General features: G+C 42.3%; 1 protein-coding gene and 1 long non-coding RNA gene across 2 annotated transcripts in view; one reads left to right on the forward strand and one right to left on the reverse strand.

Annotated features, from left to right (window-relative positions):
- LOC307202729 (transmembrane protein 263-like) overlaps positions 1–18,695 on the reverse strand; it is a 315,941-nt gene that overhangs the window by 210,716 nt on the left and 86,530 nt on the right. The window lies entirely within an intron of this gene.
- On the forward strand, positions 11,081–17,773 carry LOC307202871. Its single transcript, XR_013833039.1, has 3 exons — positions 11,081–11,164; positions 16,527–16,758; positions 17,520–17,773. It is a non-coding gene; the product is annotated as an uncharacterized lncRNA (long non-coding RNA).

Below are 18,695 nucleotides of genomic sequence, written 5' to 3' on the forward strand. Positions count from 1 at the left end.
GGACATTAAGCAACATTACAGAAAGACACATTATACATTTAGCATCCCTATCTCTAGATTGCGATTTTATGCCACAAGGTATAATGAGTAAGAAAAGTAAAGTTAAAAGGGTGCTAAAATGTTACAGGTATTTCTAACTAGCAAGTTCCTGTGGAGTACAGCCACCTGTGAGATATTAAAGTTGAGAGTATCATTTTAATGGTTACATTATCTGTGCCAATTGCACTAACAGCAATGAAAAAGGGCTGAGGGACTCTAGTAGGTTAAGGCATACAGGCAAAGGCACACACTAGATTAAACTAGCTGCCCATTTATTTTAGCATTTAGTCTGCAAACGTGGTCAGTGACAATGGCTGCAGAGGAAAATGTATCCTCACGCTGCATCTATGAATAGTATTAGTTATATCTCATGCATGACATGGTGATTCCTCTTTCAGGCTGATTTGTGAATCATCCAGAGCCATATCACAAGATGTGCAATTTCCACAGTATGAAAAGGACCAAGCACTGATTTGTCACTGCTCAGAATATCACTAAGAAGCTAGCAATTTGGAAGCAATATTTCTGGGGCTAAAAGAAGGGACTGGAATGCCCAAGCACTGATGATAGGTATATTTTGCTCTTTAGATTTTTTTTTGGAGTTGTAACAGATCTTGAACCACACATTATATGATGAAAAAGGCATAGATCACATTTATGAGTAGAGCTTTGGTTCCCCAACTTTCCCCTCTACAGACCACTTGAAAATTGGTGAGCGTCTCAGTGGACTACTTTATTCTGGCTGTTGTAGCAATTGTAATTCACAGTTCTAGATGTTGCTTGATTTTTAAATGTATTCTTACTGCTTCTTTTATTTCTTAAGTATTGCATTTTATTGTAATACAATTTGAGTTCCATAGAATTCAAATTGTAACACAATAAAATATGACACAGGAAATAAAAGAAGCAAAAAAAAAAAATACAATAAAATAATCAATATGAGTATTAATGCAATCAACCTCCCATCTTCAATCACAAATCCACAGATACACCATGGACCACGTGAATTAAGCTCATGGACCACAGTTTGGGAACCTCTGAAGTAAAGTATTTTAGATCAGTCTAAGGCTTTCAACACTGTACAAATTAGCCTAAATTTGGGGGGGGGGTAATAATTAGGGTTCTGGAGAACATCTCCCTTTATTGTTATTCATGTTTTATTGTATTCATGTTTTTATACTGTATTTTATGCTGCTTTTACAATTAAGTGTTTTAAATTTGTTGTTAGCCGCCCTGAGCCCAGTTTTTGAACCAGGAAGGGCGGGGTATAAATAAATTATTATGATTATGATTATGATTATGATTATGATTATGATTATTTCCATGGGTGTTGTCCCATGGCACCAGATATTCCAAAAAGCGTCTGTAAGCACTTGTGTGTGTTTCCCCCCGAACAAGGTTTCATACCCTTCACTGCTTGCTTGCTTGCTAAATGGCTTGTGCATTCAGCTGCTGGACCTATAAAGTTCAGCCCTAATTGCAAATTATCCAGTCGCTGCCCAAAGGAGTAGCACTGAGACTGGAGCTTCTCCGAAGTTGCTGCAGAAACAGGGGATGGCCTGTCAATTTCACCTCTGATCACTCTAGCCTTAGCTCACCATTCCCACAGCTTGATGTTGCTCTTTACCTCGTCCCCACCAAAAAGCAATAAACATGGCAGGGCAAAACCTCTTCGTTGTACAAACAAAACTGAAAAGGCTTCAAATTCTCATCAATTTCACCTCCACTCTCCTGACAGGTGAATGGAAAGCATGACAGTTTCACTAATGCTCTTTGCAGCTTTTGTATACAAATCACTGAGTTCATGCATATCCCATTGCATCTTTCTCAAATCCCCCCCCCCCCCCCGCTTCACAAGGGGGTGGATTCAGCAGCTGCTAATTTTTTCTCTCTGCTGGAAATTAAATTAAACTGTTTCGATCCAGTGTTCAGGATACTTTTCTGCACCGCTGGAACTAAAATATCTACAGAGACCATTGAACCTAGAGAATTACTACAGCAGCCCTTTATTTTTAGAGACTTGCAGATCTCCAAACCTGGATTTAAAATTATACGACAAGGTGTCCCCTTATCACCATAGCTGTAAAGCTGAAAGATGGCAACAGAATTATTATTATATAGCTTCCTTCTGAACCAATGACCTACACAGTGCCATGAAAACCGGTGTGAGAAACCTGACCGAGCTGGAAGAGGAACTGTAAAAGAAAGAAGATTGGAAAAATACAGACTTAACCTCTCCTTCCCTGACCTCCACTCACACCTCAGACTGCTGCTCCTGGGGGTCAGGCACAACAACCTTTTATCAAGCATGTCTGAACTTTTGATAAGAATGATATAATAAAAGCAGGACGTTTTGGGTTCTTTCAGCAGTGAACTTCTGATGGAACATGGCAGGAAGACAGTGGCAAGAATGAATGGAATAGATTTCAGTTACAAAAAAGCCCCTTGCATTGCAGACCCAGGAGCAGCAGAGCTGTGGGCTGGGTGCAAGGCATGATATAGTTGCTATAACACAGGACAACCAATTGGGATTTAAGCAGGCCACAACTTTATTGAATATAGATGTTAGCAGACTTTGGCATAGGCATTGAGTGTGTATCCTGAATCAACCAACCTGTCTGCAGGTTGATTATTTGGCATAGTTAACCAAGGTTAGGGATTGCCTTTTGTTGTACATCAAATTGGGGTGACCCCTCCAAAATTGCAATTTTTTGGGGTGCCATGTCTGGACATCTGGACAAAACCAACTCCCTCTAGACCCCTTTAAGGGGATACACTGTTTTTGTGGACCGAGGGGGGAGTCACAACCCCCTGTCCACATAGACTAAGGATTAATGCTGTACTGTTTTTAACATTTGATTGGGAGCCACCCAGAGGGGCTGGGGAAACTCAGCCAGATGGGCGGGGTATAAATAAATAAATAAATAAATAAATAAATAAATAATCCATTCTTTTGGAAATCAGCCCTGAGTGCTCACTGGAAGGACAGATCCTGAAGCTGAGGCTCCAATACTTTGGCCACCTCATGAGAAGAGAATACTCCCTGGAAAAGACCCTGATGTTGGAAAAGATTGAGGGCACAAGGAGAAGGGGACGACAGAAGATGAGATGGTTGGACAGTGTTCTCGAAGCTACCAGCATGAGTTTGACCAAACTGCGGGAGGCAGTGGAAGACAGGAGTGCCTGGCGTGCTCTGGTCCATGGGATCACGAAGAGTCGGACATGACTAAACGACTAAACAACAACAACAATTATTATTACCCAGCCTTCGCCATTGAGTTGGGACAATTGCTATGGGCAAAACCCTCAGGCAGGCCGTTTTTCTGAAGGCAAATTCCTCTCTGGCCCCAAATATGACAACCAGAAACCTCCCTAGCAAGGTCCTCCGCTGGGTCTGCCTACCTTTCAGACCCATTGCATGTATTCTGGCATGAGGTTAATATAGGTAGCACCCATGTATGTTCTGACATACATAGGAGCTACCTTTGTTAGCCATGCACTCAGTTATAAAAGTCTGGCCTATAAAACAGCCAGGAAAACGGTATAGAAATAGAAAGTGGTAAGCAGAGTGTTAATAAGGCACCATTATCAGTATATATGTAGCATCTGAAACATTTACAAAAACAAGTGTATTGTTCTAAGTTCGGAAACGGCGAGGTAGACCTCTAGGTAGGTGTGGCGCCCCTGGAAGGTGGGTTTATTTTTAAGTTCCATAGAGGGAAATGGTGCCCACCTTCCCAGCCAACTAAGTCCCAAATGGAATGATTTCTCCCAGGCAATGGATCCTCACTGATCTAAATTGGATTTGAGTGGGTGACTACATACTTATTGCCCCAACATGTCAATGTAACTTGGGAACTCAGGAATTCAGAAACAGTCACTATTCTGCTCTGATGTGTCTTTGTGTGTGGTTCTAGCAAGGGCTCAGAGAGACTCTCCCATGTTCCTCTTCTAATAGTGCTTGGCTGGTGGGAGGTTAGATGTTAGTGTAAGTTTAGAAGAAGATGCTGATTCATTTTTAAAGAAATGTTTTAAGACAAACACATTCGGAGGGACAGGTCCTAGGCCCGAAGGTTGGAAGCAAAGCAAAATGTCTTATTTTCAACACAACCTCTTTGGAGACTGGACCTAGTACAATTACATATGCAATTTGTGTTTGTTAGGGAGGTCAGGAACTGTTGTAGCTAAATTAATCAATTACTTTCTGCTAACAGATGTTTCTCTACTGGCTCTTTCTCAAATATTTTAGGTTGCTTTTGAAAAGGTGATGATGGCACAGAGAGCAGACCATACACAGGTAGAAGCTTTTCCTCAGAAACACTAGGCCTATTATTTCTAGTACTGCTACCTGCTTTTTGGACGCTAAACTGCAGGTTTCTGGTTTAGGGAACAGTTTCCATTTGCTATGCTGGTTTCACTAGTAGGGTATTCTGGAGTCTAAGACTTTTCTTTTTTTAACAAGGCTTCCAAGTGGAGATCTTTATCCCAATGTCTATCTGTGCTGGATTTGAAACTGGTTTGTTTTTTGCAAATGAAATGGCTTTTGGCTGCTTATATATGGACTTGGTTTTTTATGTAAGACATTGCTTTTAATTGTTTTTATTGCTGACATTTTTACTGTGAAATTGCTTCAAGATGTTTTATGAGATATTACTTATAATAGAATCAAATAAATAACTAGTGTGTGAAAATAAAAATGCACAGCAACATACAGTATTTTTTGCACCATAGGATGCACTTTTCCCCCTTCAAAAATGAAGGGGGAATGTGTGTGCATCCTATGGAGCAAAGACAGCATAGCCCCGCGTCCCTCTGCCTGCTGGAGAGGTGACGCGCGGCTATGGCAGGAGCCTCTATAGCCACGCGCCACCTCTCCAGCCGGGAGAGCGCGCTCGGGGCTAAAGAAGCCCCGCTTACCCTCTCCCAGCTGGAGAGGTGACACGCAGCTATTGCAGCAGCCTCTTTAGCCGCGTGCCATCTCTCCAGCCGGGAGAGCGCGCACGGGACTAAAGAAGCCCCCCGCGACCCTCTCCCGGCTGGAGAGGTGACATGCGGCTATGGCAGGAGCCTCTATAGCCGCGCGCCTTTGCGCTGCTCCCCGACCTGCTCTTTGGGGCTGGTGGTGGGCTTCCCCCCGCCAGCCCCAAAGAGCAGGTCGAAAGGAACCTGAAGCCTAGAGAGTGAGAGGGGTCGGTGCGCACCGCCCCCTCTCGCTCTCCAGGCTTCCAAGGTAGCCGCCTGAAGGCGTCTGAACGCTTCGCTGAAGGGGCGCCGGGCAGAGAGGGAGAGGATTTTTTTTCCTTGTTCTCTCCCCTCTAAAACAAGGTGTGTCCTATTGTCCGGTGCATCCTATGGTACAAAAAATATGGTAACTAGCAGATGTGAGGGACTGGACACAACTAAAGTGTCCAAAGAAAGGCTAAAGAAAGCAGTGGGGAATAGGGGTGCATACATCAGTCCCAACCTCAGCATCACCAGATGTGCCCCTTCCACTATTGATTATTGGATGTTTAACAAGATTTAATTTTCAAGCCTTCTGACCAGGAACCCTGACCATGAGAAGGCTTGTGGATATGTTCATCCAAATGAGTCTATACAACACCCCCAGACTTTTCCACTAAACAAGCAAAGGATGGGAATGGGGTGGTGGCCCACCTGTCAGCACTGGAGGGGGGGGGATTGATGGCTGTACCCTAGTTGTCCTATCCATTTTAGCCCTTGTGTGCCCAGGCTGAACACCTGAAGAGGGCTAATGTAGAAGAGAGTTTTCATCATTCAAGGAGGAGCATCATAACAGATACTGAAAGTTCTAGAACAGAACTTCATGTAATTCACAAAGTATTCCTTGGAGCAGGGATAGCACACAGGTAAATGAGCTTTGACTTTTTACACCAGGGTCCACGTGCCTTTCGATTGGCTGGCCAACCTTTTGCAGCTTGCCCACAAAAGTCTGCTGAACTAGTGATAGGCACCTCCTGCCCTGGGTTTGTATGGAATTGGCTTCAGCAAACCAAACTATGATCCCTGCAAATGAAGGGGAGGGGAAGCTTAGTTAAGTCAGAGTCTGATTCAAACCCTGTCGTGCTCCTGATAACATAATCTGGAGTGCAATGGACTCTGGATCTCTCTCCCTGCCACCCTGTGAGTCCCCAAACGTCTGGACCTGGTCACTGTTGCAGCAGCTTTGGTGTCTCCTTTCTGGAACTTGAAAAATTGCTATGGTAGCTCCCAGTTGCCAGATGTGATAACCACGAAGCTGTCACAACAGCTTTTCAAGAATAAGAGAAGGTAGGGACCTCCCCTTCCTGCTGGAACCAGAACCAGGTAAATTGAGTTCTTCTTTGGCTCAGATCACAATCTTAGTTAGAGAAGAACTACTGCCTCACTTTGGAATATTAGCAAACTACTTACAGTATTTACAAGATTAATGCACCCAATTCCTATTATAAAGCAGTCCATCACAAAGTCTGGTAATTTCACTATACGGAATCAAAGATGGGGATGTAATCTTAGGTGCTGTAGCCAGAGAGAGATAAGAAAGGATGTCAAGCAGAAGAACTAGGGAATCAGAAAGTCAAATAATATCACAGAAAACAAGGCTTGAAATAGTCAGACACCATTTTTGGGCTCTCACTTCCTATCAATCTGGTAGCGACATTTGCAAATTAATATTTCTTTTTAAAAGGCACCTTTGCACTTTGTCAGAGTTCCAAGAATTCGTTCAAACAGAGGGAAGCAGTTAGTTAAATGTTCAGGGTGCAGTCATGGGATTTAAATGTCATGAGTCTGGCTTCTGAAAGAGACTGCTGGATTACACTGTTGTAAGTACCTTAAATGCTTAAGGCAGATTCCCCTCTCCCCTATTTCTTGCAGACGTTCTAGTGAACATATGAAAGCGGAGAAGAGAGTAGGTTTTAAAAACAATTTTCTTTGTTAGATTCCTATAAGACTCCAGAGGGGGAGAGCTAACAACTGACCTCCCATTCTGCATAGACATTAAACAGATTGCTTTTGTACAGGAAGTCATGGAGTAAACGCACTCTACTATTGAAGATACATCAAGAAAATGGAGTTGGAATGAATTCCCTTTCTTTTGTTGGGGTTCATCGGAGCATGAACTAGGTTTTCTATTGATTTGATATCACGCAGAAGAAAGTTTCCAAAATTGCCATAAGAAATGGAACAGGTTCTATACTCTATGAACTAGAAGCTCACTCTACAGAGGAACCTAGCTGGAGAGCTGAGATCAGTTTTGCATAGCAGCTCTATGGGAGTCCTGCCTCCCACTCTCAGAACTGTACTCAGACTTTTGGTTCAAGTCTTCCTGAAGGCTGTATTCTACCAGTCAGTACATGGCTTAAATATAGCTCAAGTTATAGTTTACACAGTTCAGAAGTAGACCTCCAAGGTACATGGCTAGGAACAATCTAAGTTGTTGTCTTAACACCTGACACACACCCTTAGATCTCCTTTTGAAGAGTGGGGCAGCCACAGTCATTTGCACGATTTTCATCGCAAGAGATAGGACTGAGCAGACAGAATCAGATAAGTGTTGGAAGTGTAAAGAAGTGGAGGGAACATTCTTCCACATGTGGTGGACATGTAAAAAGGTAAAAGTGTATTGGGAAATGATTTATAATGGGTTGGAAAAAAATGCTTAAAATTACCCCCCCCCCAAAAAAAAAACCAGAGTCTTTTTTGTTGGGGATAACCCAGACTGAAATTCCCAGGTGCCAGAAAAGGTTATTTATGTATGCAACAACTGCGGCCTGTCTTTTGTTAGCCCCAAAATGGAAAGTGAGCAAGGTCCCAACCAAAGAGGATTGGCAACTGAAGTTGACAGAATATGCACAACTTGCAGATTTAACATAAAGAATAAGAGAGCAAGAAGAACATACGTTTAAAGAAGATTGGAAAACATTTTTTGACTATATGGAAAATAACTGTGTACAGCTGAAAACGCTGGCAGCTTTAAGATAAATTCAACAGAGTAAGATGCAAAAGTGGAAAATTGATTTGAATGGTTATGGTAAAATATGCAGGGATGTGTGAACCATGGAAAGAGAAGAAGGGAAGTCACTGGATATTTTAAAGTTTAAAATGTTTATTTGAAATTGTAAAACATAAAATTTAATTTAAAAATATTATAAAAAAGAGATAGTACTGAGCAAGCAAACACTCTTGTGGGTAGGTTGAGTCTGCTTGCACCAGTGCATCCAATGCAGCATCCTTGGAAACAGGGCCTGACTCTGCCCAGCCAGCTCACTCTCTGGCTTAAGCTCATGTGTCTCCTTAGTTGCCAGAGCAACCTCATTCTCAGGAGGCTGGTTCTGTTGGCTTTCCCTCCTCTGCTGGGATGTCCACCAGCAGCGGGCTGAGGATGCAGCCTAGCAAACCACTGCTGACACTCATGCCACAACCCCTCTGACCAATCCTGCCAGGATGTCCCCATGGGGCTTGTGACAATTGAGCTCATGGCTCTGGTCCACTCCCCAAACGGTGTCCACTAGTTCACCTGTGATTGGCTGCAACTGCAACTGCTGGTGGAAGGGGAAGTAGCATCCTGTCCCAGCCATGCCAAAGCCAGAGCACTGCCGCAGCTACACTGAACCACAATTGCTCCCCTCCAACTGTCAGTAAGCAGTCCTTCTTACGGAAATCTCAACCATTTCTTTTCTCTTTCTTTTTTGCACCTATTTTGAAGTTTGCATGTATTTTTGGGTGATCTTTGCTGGACTAATAAGGTTAAGCATGCTGTGTTTTTCTTTTGGTGAGCTATTTACACAAAGTGGAATTGTGGGAAGGTGGGGAATTACTGAGTACACTGACATTTGTTCGTAAGCCCCCCGTACCCACATTGGAAAGGTCAACCTATTACACTAAAACAATTTAGATTTTCCACTTTAATTAAAATCCTGTATGAAATCAGATACACACGACAGACAGCCTGTCCCCAGCTACTGATACAGTGAAAAGAACCAACAGTGAAGGAATTTTAATAATGACATGTATGGTACATCCATGCTACCTGCGGAGCTCACTCTTTCACAAAGAGCATTATTTAAAACAGAACTTCTTAAAGTCCACCCGTTCCTATGAGGCTGCAGAAACTCTAGATAGATTATAGCCCTATTCTTAATGATTGCTTCACCTTCATTAGCTGTAGGGAAGAAGGGTAAGTAAAGGACTGCAAACATGTATTCATGACTCTCATTAGCAAAAATGGCACCGTGCAAATCAATTTTCATGGATCCTGCTAGGATGGGCTTCCTAATTAGTATATCATTAGGCAGCTAACTTCTCACTACTTCTCAGACATCAAATACCCCCTCACCCCAACATATCACCCGAGCTTATAAGGAGAATTTTAATGAAAGCACACTGATCTGTAACGTTCATGGAAAGAACACACAATAGGTTGCGTTATTCAGATTTCTCGTGCTCCCCTTTCCAGACAGCGCCTCAATTTCTGCTCTGTTTGGTCTTCACTGATTACTGAAACCTGTTATTGTCGCCAGGGCTAAAGTGGCACTGCATAAAGGCGCAGAGAATCTGAGGGGGGGTGGAATCTATATATGATGTCAAATTTCCTACTGCGGGCTTTAATATCAGAAAAGAGAGCCTTCTGTGGAGAGCTGCCAGCTTGAGACTTGCAATTTAGAATAGGAGCTGCCTGTAAGCAGCAGGGAGGGGTGGAGAGAGAGAGAGAGAGAGAAAGAAAGAGAGATGCATTCACCTCATTTAACTGATGCCAGAAAATCTCTTGAGCATATGCAGGGTAGCTTGCTTCAATGATTGCCACACCGGAAACCACATCACACAAATCTGGTATTACAAAGTGTGGGCTTCCTAGAAGGCTTGAACTACAATCCTCTCCCTCCTCTTTAAGAAGTAAGCCTGGGTAGACTTGGAGTGGAAAGGCGTGATGTTTAAAAGTCCACTCCATATTTTTTTCTAGTACTGTTAAAAAACCAGAACCTGGAGAACCTCCAGCCCACGTTTTCCTTAAGACTTTCTTTCTCTATTCAAACCAGCTAGAGCTGGTTGGGCAAGACAGGAAGGACTCCCATAGGCCATCCTGTAGAAGCCAATGTTGCTTTAATAAAACCATACTCTGCCTTGAACAATTCTCTGTATTTTCTGCATTCCTGAAGAAGGGAAAGAGCCACTGCCATTCAATGCAGACAACAGTAGCCTAGATAGATCAGTGGTCCAATTCAGTGTAAAGCACCTTCTTATATGGAGTAGAATTGATTCTGTGCCATAGTTAAGCCTTTGAACTCTTGCCAGAGGCTAACCACCCATTTTAATCTGATTTTGCACAAACTTTTGCAAATCTCAAAAGGTATCTACATAAATGAGTTGTTTACAGGACTGGCTTTCCCTCCATTTACTGAGCATATAACAGAACACAGTTAAGATTACAATGTGTGCAAAAGAAGGGCTGTTGCCTAGCAACAGAGCACCTGCTCTGCATGCAGAACATCCAAGGTCCAGTCCCTGGTCCCAGGTAGGACCAAGTGGACTTCTGAGAAAAATCATGGAGAGCTGCTGCCCGCCAGTCCCAATGGTCTGACTCAATATAAGGCTTCACCTCGGTTTTGCCGCAATCCATTAATGGAGGGCCATTATTCTTTACATTAAGATGAAGAATGAGAAATATAGGCCTCTCCTATTATAATAGCAGCAAGAGAAGAAAGCAGTGGTGTGATCAAGTTCTAAAGCCCTAAAAGAGAAGGCGAAATAAAAAAATTATCCATGCAGAATTACAAGAGTTGCTTTTGCCTGAAGGGAAGCCACAGTTCGGGAACTCCTACCAAGTTTCCCCCTGCCTATTTTCTGCCTCTCCATCATATTTTCCCTCCCCCTGCTCTTTATTGGCATCAACATTTACATGAAACAGCATCTTTGCTTTAAAGAATTCATCTGTTCCTGCTGCTTATCCCCCCCACCTGAAGTCATAATCCTCTGTTTGTGATGACATAATGGTTTGCACAGCAGCCAATTGTGATGCCACAAGCCGAGGATTATGACTTGAGGTGGGAAATAAACAGCAGGAACAGATGAGCACTTAGGAAACAAAGACCCTGTTTTCATGCAAATGCCTTTTGTCATCAAAAACAAGGTTAGAGAAATGCAGCAATCTATGTCAGAGCAAGCAAGCAGAATGGGTGCTCAGCAGAAACTCTGTGGTGGTTCCCAGGAGGCATTCAGCTGCTCTTTCCAATAAACTTCTTGAATCACTGGGGAGTTTTACACATTCAAGATAGGTAGTAGTCTTTGCCTTTCTGAGCAAATCACCAGCAACGCACAGCGTAACATGAGTTACTGACATCAGTATCTCAGCTAGTGTTGCTGGCTGTATATTTTTTTGGTTACATAAGAATCAGCCCACAAATAACCGCAGGTCTCTACAGCTGCAGCAGGTACTGTAACTCTCCACTGCTTTGACTTAACCCCTGATGGCCCACACTTCCATTGTTTCTCGAGACAGATGGATGCCAACAAAATCAGAAAAGGATCCACAGGGTTCAAGAAAGTGGGGGCAAGTACCTTCTGTAGAAGAACATAAATATTGTTATAAATTTGGTGTATTCAGATTGTGTCTTCGAATCCCTGGATCCAGCAAGTGTTAGAATTTAATCAAGGCTTCTAATTCTTGGATAAACCAGGCTAGCCTCCCTTTGAGGTGAAAGCCTTTAAAAATTAATGGTTTGACATTCACAGAAAAGTACAACTTTTGGAAGGGGCCCTAAGGATCATCTAGTCCAACCCCCTGCAATGCAGGAATATGTAGCTCTCCCATATGGGGATCGAACCTGCAACCTTGGCATTATCAGCACCACACTCTAACCAACTGAGCTATCCAGTACAGTCGTACCTTGGAAGTAGAACAGAATTCGTTCTAGAAGTCTGTTCAACTTCCAAAATGTTCGGGAACCAAAGTGTGGCTTCTGATTGGCTGCAGGAAGCTCCTGCAGCCAATCGGAAGCCGCGGAAGCCCCGTCAGACATTCGGGTTCCAAAGAACATTTGCAAACTGGAACACGCACTTACAGGCTTACGGCCATCAGGAGCCAAAACGTATGAGTACTAAGGTGTTTGGGATCCAAAGTAGGACTGTATATTGACTGGTTCAGAACTACAAAATACAGTAAGAGTATCAGTGCTTCATGTGTAGTAATGGTGGACATCATCCACATCCCAAGATATGAAAATTATGGTAACTACTGTGGCATGGAGTGTGGGAATTTTTTTACTCTTTGGCTTCTGTTGTGGTCCTGATACTACATTCAAAGGTAAGTTCCATTAAGTTAAGTGACACAACCAAGAGAGACACATACATTTTGGGGCATTTCTTATTGCTCTGAATTTCCCTTATGAATTTCTTACAAGGATTACCAGAAATATATCAAAACTGACTCAGTGATAGCAAAGACCACTAGTGTTCACTGTTCCCCTTGCTCCTTCACTTACTAGCAGTTTCCAATAATTCATGTAGTCTAGCTGTGCCTTTTGCGACTCAACAGTATAATATAGTCCTCTCTGTGGCGAGACTAAATTTGATCTCTGACTTGTAATCTTACAGCTTCTCTGTGTGATGCACTCTAATTTCTCACTGCCCATCTGTGTTTGCATCTTACAAAATCTGGAAAGTAATTTGCAATGACTTCACAATTTACAGAACTGTATGTGGACATCCGTACAAGCAACAGGAATGAGGATATAAGAAACATTGAAATGGCCAGTTGCGTATTAGCAGAGCAAGTGTTTACTCAGAAGTAAGTTAAACTGTGTTCAATAAGGCTTACTCCCAGGAACGAGTGCACAGGATTCCACAATATATTGGGAGGGAGGAGGGGAGGGAGGGAGGAAGAAAAACAGCAAAAAATGGAGGGAATAACAATGCATTGATTAAATTTTGTCAGAGGCATTTTTTAAAATATACGTTTCACACTACCATCCTTTGAGCAAGCAGCACAACTGGATAGGGCACACTTTAAATTGATCTTTAATAATTGAGTTACACAAATTGAACATAATTACGTTCTGCCAGCTGGCTTGTACCGCTGTGTATTTGAATGACGAGGATTGGTGTTAAAAAGCAATACAGAAGACAAGGTAGTCTGTCTGCTATTTTTCACTTACTTTAATTGTGCTTAGAATTTCAAGGCACAAAAGCGTCTTCAGCAAACAGAAAATAGTTTGTCGTTAAAATACATTTAATACAGAAAAGTACAACCTGAAGATCAAAAACGTAGAAATTATTTCTGCGTGGCATGCTTCTACCATTGATCAAACAAGAAAAAAATCTCACACTGCATGCGGTTGGAGACAAGCTTTAGTCCTCACTCTAAAATCAAGCAGCTTCTCTTAATTTACCTTTTAAACATTATTATACTAAGCAAAAGTGCACAAGTTCAACTTTTGACAATGTTTATTGAGCAGATGTTTCATTAGAAAAAGCAATTTGGATAAAATGCATGACTGAAGAGGCAAATGTCAAAAACTATTGTCTTCTTTGTTTTCCCTTTGTATTCTTAGGGCGGGGCATACCTAATTATCCCTGCCAGTGAAAGCTCTGTGGAAGGGCTTCGATCTGTGCAAGGAGTCTTCCCTGCTTTCTTCCCTCATGCCTCCCACCCCCAAAATTGGCTCAGGGGGTGTCAGGAGAACCCCCCACAACAGCGTGCAGGTGGAGGCAAGGCAGGGTGTTGTTCTGTCTGGCAAGCAGATATACCGTACTTGCACAGATGGAATGTTCGCAATAGCACAGTGTTGAATTCCACTCTCTGGTTCTTGTCCTAATTTTTATTAATTTAATTAAATTTAAGATCACACGATATTTGCAGAAGTCAAAGACTGACAGCAGAAGGAAATTGCTGCAGAAGAGTCCTGGAGAGATAAGCGTTAGGTCTTAACGGGCAAAAATTGTTTTGATAGTCAGGAGTAGATAATACAACCAAATGTGGGGATTATTGATAAGAAAGCCAAGAACAACCAGAGTGAGTCAGATTAGACTTGGTAAGTTTATCAATGTCCAACTTGCCTGAGTAAGTAAAAACGCTGTAATGGCCCGATCCTATGAACACATTGGTAAAGAGGATGCCACATAAAGGCAGCTTCTTTTTCATAACATGATAAATAGTGGGGTTGCACCAGCAACTGGAACAGGGCTCCTTATTATTTTTTCCTTATCCATGCTATTTCATTACCAACACAATCTAAAAAGTTAAAAACTATCAGATAGTTGCTCAGGAGCAGGATCCTAAAAATGGAGGAAGATGAGGTCCTACTACCTGGAGATACAAAACATGCCTAATTTCTTTTTTATTTCTGGTTTACACCTTCCAAGGAACCTGTGTGTTTTTGCCTAAGACTGAAGACAGTTTGAGGGAACAGCTGAATTGTATATCTTCAAAAGTGGAGGAATCGACCAATAAATATTTATTTGTCGCAGCAATCCTGGCTGCAACTTTTAAACTGCATGGCGCATAGTAGAACTTTATCTAAGTAAGTCTGTTATCTCCTCCAACACACCATCCTAAAACTGTAACAAAATGCAGACTGTGGCTTCAATTTCAAACAAGTTTTGTTTCTCCTAGCCCCTTTTTCGTTGAACTTCTAGACTACTGAATAACCCTGGAGAACTCAAAAGTTCGCTCTCACTGGCTTTCTTCAGTCATAATAGCTTCTGTGTTATTCTAAATTGGAGCCGCACTTCCTGGTGATCACACATATTCCTGACCAATGGAACCCTGGAGCATGCTCTACAGACACCTATACTATACATGCAGATCCCATTGCATGGGAGCAATTCTGCAGAGCAACATGGGGGTTGTAATGACTCAAGAGGGCTTATTTCGAGAAATGTTGGTTATTCAACAGTCAGTCTGGGAGCACTTAGAAAAGGATGCTGTGATTACTAAGACCCATCATGGGTTTCTCCAGATGGGTCTCATTTCTTTTATTGATGGAGTTACAAGCTTGGTGGATCAGGGGAATGCTGTGGACATGGTCTATCTTGATTTCAGTAAAGCTTTTGACAAAGTCCCCCATGATATTCTTGTGGGTTGAACGAGGTAACTGTTAGGTGCATTTGTAGCTGGTTGACTGTTACGTACTAACCTTGGATCCTAGAACAACAGGCAACTAGGATCCTAGAATGCAACAACTGATTGGCTTGCAAGAGAAGACCAATCAGGCTCCAGGAATAAGTTAATAGCCTATTAGGCTGGTAGGATCATAGAATGCAACAACTGATTGGCCTGCAGGAAAAGACCAATCAAGCTCAAGGAGGGAAGCAGAATCAGCCAATCATACGGGACTCATTGTGTAAATAATGTATATAAAAGCCTGAGGGTTGGGGGGCAATTCAATCACTGTTTTACAAGCTACAGTAAAGAGCATGAAATCACTACAGGACTCTAAGTATATTTCATTGACTGACCAAACCAAAAGAGTAATCTGGGCCCACTGTTGTTCAACGTCTGTATAAACACCTTGGATGGAGGAATTGAGGGAAAGCTCATCCAATTTGCAGATGCCACCAAACTGGGAGGGGGAGCTAATGCCTCAGAACACAGAATCAGGATTCAAAACGACCTTAACAGATTGGAGAGCTGGGCCCAAACTAACAGAATGGATTTCAATTGGGACAAATGTAAGGTTCTACACTTAGGCAGGAAGAACCAGCTGCACAAATATGATGGGGGACACTGGCCTACTAGCAGTACATGTGAAAAGGATGTAGGGGTCTTATTAAACAACAACCTTTAACATGAGTCAGCAGTGTGATGCAAAAGCAAAAAAAAGCTAATGCTATTCTAAGCTGCATCAACAGAAGTATAGTGTCCCGATCAAGGGAAGTAAGAGTACCACTCTATTCTGCCTTGGTCAGACCACACCTGGAGTACTGTGTCCAATTCTGGGCACCACAATTTAAGAAAAAAGTTGAAAAGCTAGCATGTGTGCACAGGAGGGCAACCAAAATGAGCAAGAAGTGGGAAAAAGCTGTAAAAGGGATGGTTGAAGGAGCTGGATATGTTTAGCCTGGAAAAGAGGTGACTAGGAAGAGATATGATAGCCATCTTCAAGTATTTCAAGGGCTGTCATATGGAAGATGGAGGAAGCTTGTTTTCTCGTGTTCTGGATGGTGAGACTCAACCCAATGGCTTCAAGTTACAAGAAAGAAGATTCTGATTAAACATCAGGAAGAACTTTCTGATAGTAAGAGCTGTTTGACATTGGAACGGTTTCCCTTAGGAGGTTGTGGGCTCTCCTTAATTGGAGGGTTTTAAGCAGAGGCTGGATGGCGATCTGTCACAGATGCTTTAGCTGAGATTCCTACATGGGGATTGGACTAGACCCTTTGGGTCCCTTCCAACTCTACAATTCTAGGATAAGTTATTGCCTGACTGTGGATTTCAGAAAATGGATACACACCTTCACTAATGATCTGCTTCCCTTCCTCTTTTCACATTTCAGAGTGAAAAACAAGAAGAGTGTTAAAAGTTACTCTTCCAGCTGAAGAATTCTACCAAAATTGTGTTTTCATAAATACGCCAAAGAGAACGTTCAAGGAATTGAAAGAATGGACTACCTGTAACATGAAATGCTACCAAGGAGGTTTTCAGACTGCATCTTCTGTTGCCAGATTAAGCCATAGCTGCTACAAAAACAATTGATCAAAAGCTTAACATTACAAAATGTATTAAAGGTAATGATTTATGTTTTAATTTGTTCGGCAACTTTACAAAGGGTAGAAAAACACACAAAAAGAGCAATTGGGAAATGCAGCATTATTAAAGCTATAAATCCAGCCAGCGGAAGAGAAGTGGGCTCTTTTTCACAAGTGTAAAGAAAGAGGAATGAAGGAGGTACCTTTCCCCCATTAGCTCAGTATATGATGCTTTAAATTTTACTTGCTTTGAGCTTAGTTGCCGCACAGTTCCCTCTGCTTTGCTTCTTTTTCTTAAAGTTGTTGAAATGCTAAAAAAGGAGAAACAAATGGATGGCCATTGGTGCACTCCGGAGGCTAGAAGGAGCAACCAAAGACCCAATTAAGGAAAAAAGGCACAAGCATTTTACTCACATAATTGAATGCCACTGGCTTCAAGTGGACTTTGGGATTCTAAGAAAAAGAGATACCCCTTACTGTTTAATGCTTTAAACCACAGCATCATCTCCCACTTTACATAGCTCTCAAGGGGCCAAAGAACTCCCAGGGCATCCCAAATTCAATTGAGGCAGTTTTCTTATTGCAATTAAGACACCATTGTTACTCATTTATTGGCAGACACATTAGTCTTTGGTAAATGTCGAAAGCAAAGGCAGCACTATCAATACATCTTTGGCTAATAAAAATCAGGCAAATGTAATGAGACAGTAGGAGGATTTGTTCAAATTTTCAAATGGTAAAGTGTGTGTTAATATGTGAATGCTTCCTGCAATAAGATCATCACTATTTATACTTTCTAGAGCACCTACAAAGACCAGGCGCTTTGCATAAAAGAGGCATAAGACAGTGTGCCCTCACATTTACAATCTGAAGCAAGACACACAAGGCAAGACTTGCAATAAGGTGAGAGAGAAAAAGCGTATGTTCAGGGCAACAGCATTTTTAAAAATGCCAAAATGAAGAGGCAATTAAAAAAAAAAAATCAAGTGTCTAAATGCACCAGTGGATGAAGCCAGAGAAATGTCAAAAGACACAGAATCCCAGTGGTCAGGAGAAGGAGCATTGTCAAAGAACATGGTATGTAATTTGGCTTAGCAAAATTGGGTTGGAATAATCTATGGTTACATTTGAACCACAGTTTCTGCTGTGGATACCCACACACTGACACTTAGTCAGTAAGTGGTAAGTGTGGGGTGATGATGCTCAGTTGCATACCTGCTGCTTTCAGGGACATAGAGGAGGTGGGCTGAGGTTGATGGTGCAAGCACACTAGTGGAGCCCATTCAGTGCACCAACCAGCATGTTTGCACCTTGCCACCACCCTGCCACTCCCCCTTCCCTTAAGCAGCAGTGAGGCGACCAACCAGAGGTTGAGTGAGTGTCACCACCCAACACATTGTCTGCTACTGGGCTTAGCTTAGTGTTATGTGTGAACTGTCTTGCTCTCCCTCATCAATGACTCTGCCTGAGAAGGTTTTGGCTCTTCATTAGTTTCACTTTAAACTAACCAGTAGGAAATAACAGGGACTTCAGAAGGAAGGGTGGAGGAGGGGAATTCCTTTAATCTTGCCTGGAAAGGAAGATGTGAGTGAGAATTGGAAAAATTAGGAGATGGTTCAGCATCTCCCTGCCCCCACAAAGTTAAAGAATTACAGTGGTACTTTGGTTTAAGAACAGCTTAGTTTATGAACAACTTGGATTAAGAACACTGCAAACCCAGAAGTAGGTGTTTTGGTTTGTGAACTTTGCCTTGGAATAAGAACATGTTTCACTTCCTGTTGAGTGTGTTTCATTTGTAAATTGAGTCCCCTGCTGCTATGGGAAAGCACACCTTGGTTTAAGAATGCTTTGGTTTAAAAATGGACTTCCGGAATGGATTAAGTTCGTAAACCAAGGTACCACTGTATAAGCAAGTTGAAGCTCTGTCTGAGGCCCACACCAAAGTCAGCACAGCAAGGACAGGTTGGAGGTACAAT

This window comes from Podarcis cretensis (genome assembly GCF_951804945.1).
Source record: "Podarcis cretensis genome assembly, chromosome: 1".
NCBI lineage: Eukaryota > Metazoa > Chordata > Lepidosauria > Squamata > Lacertidae > Podarcis > Podarcis cretensis.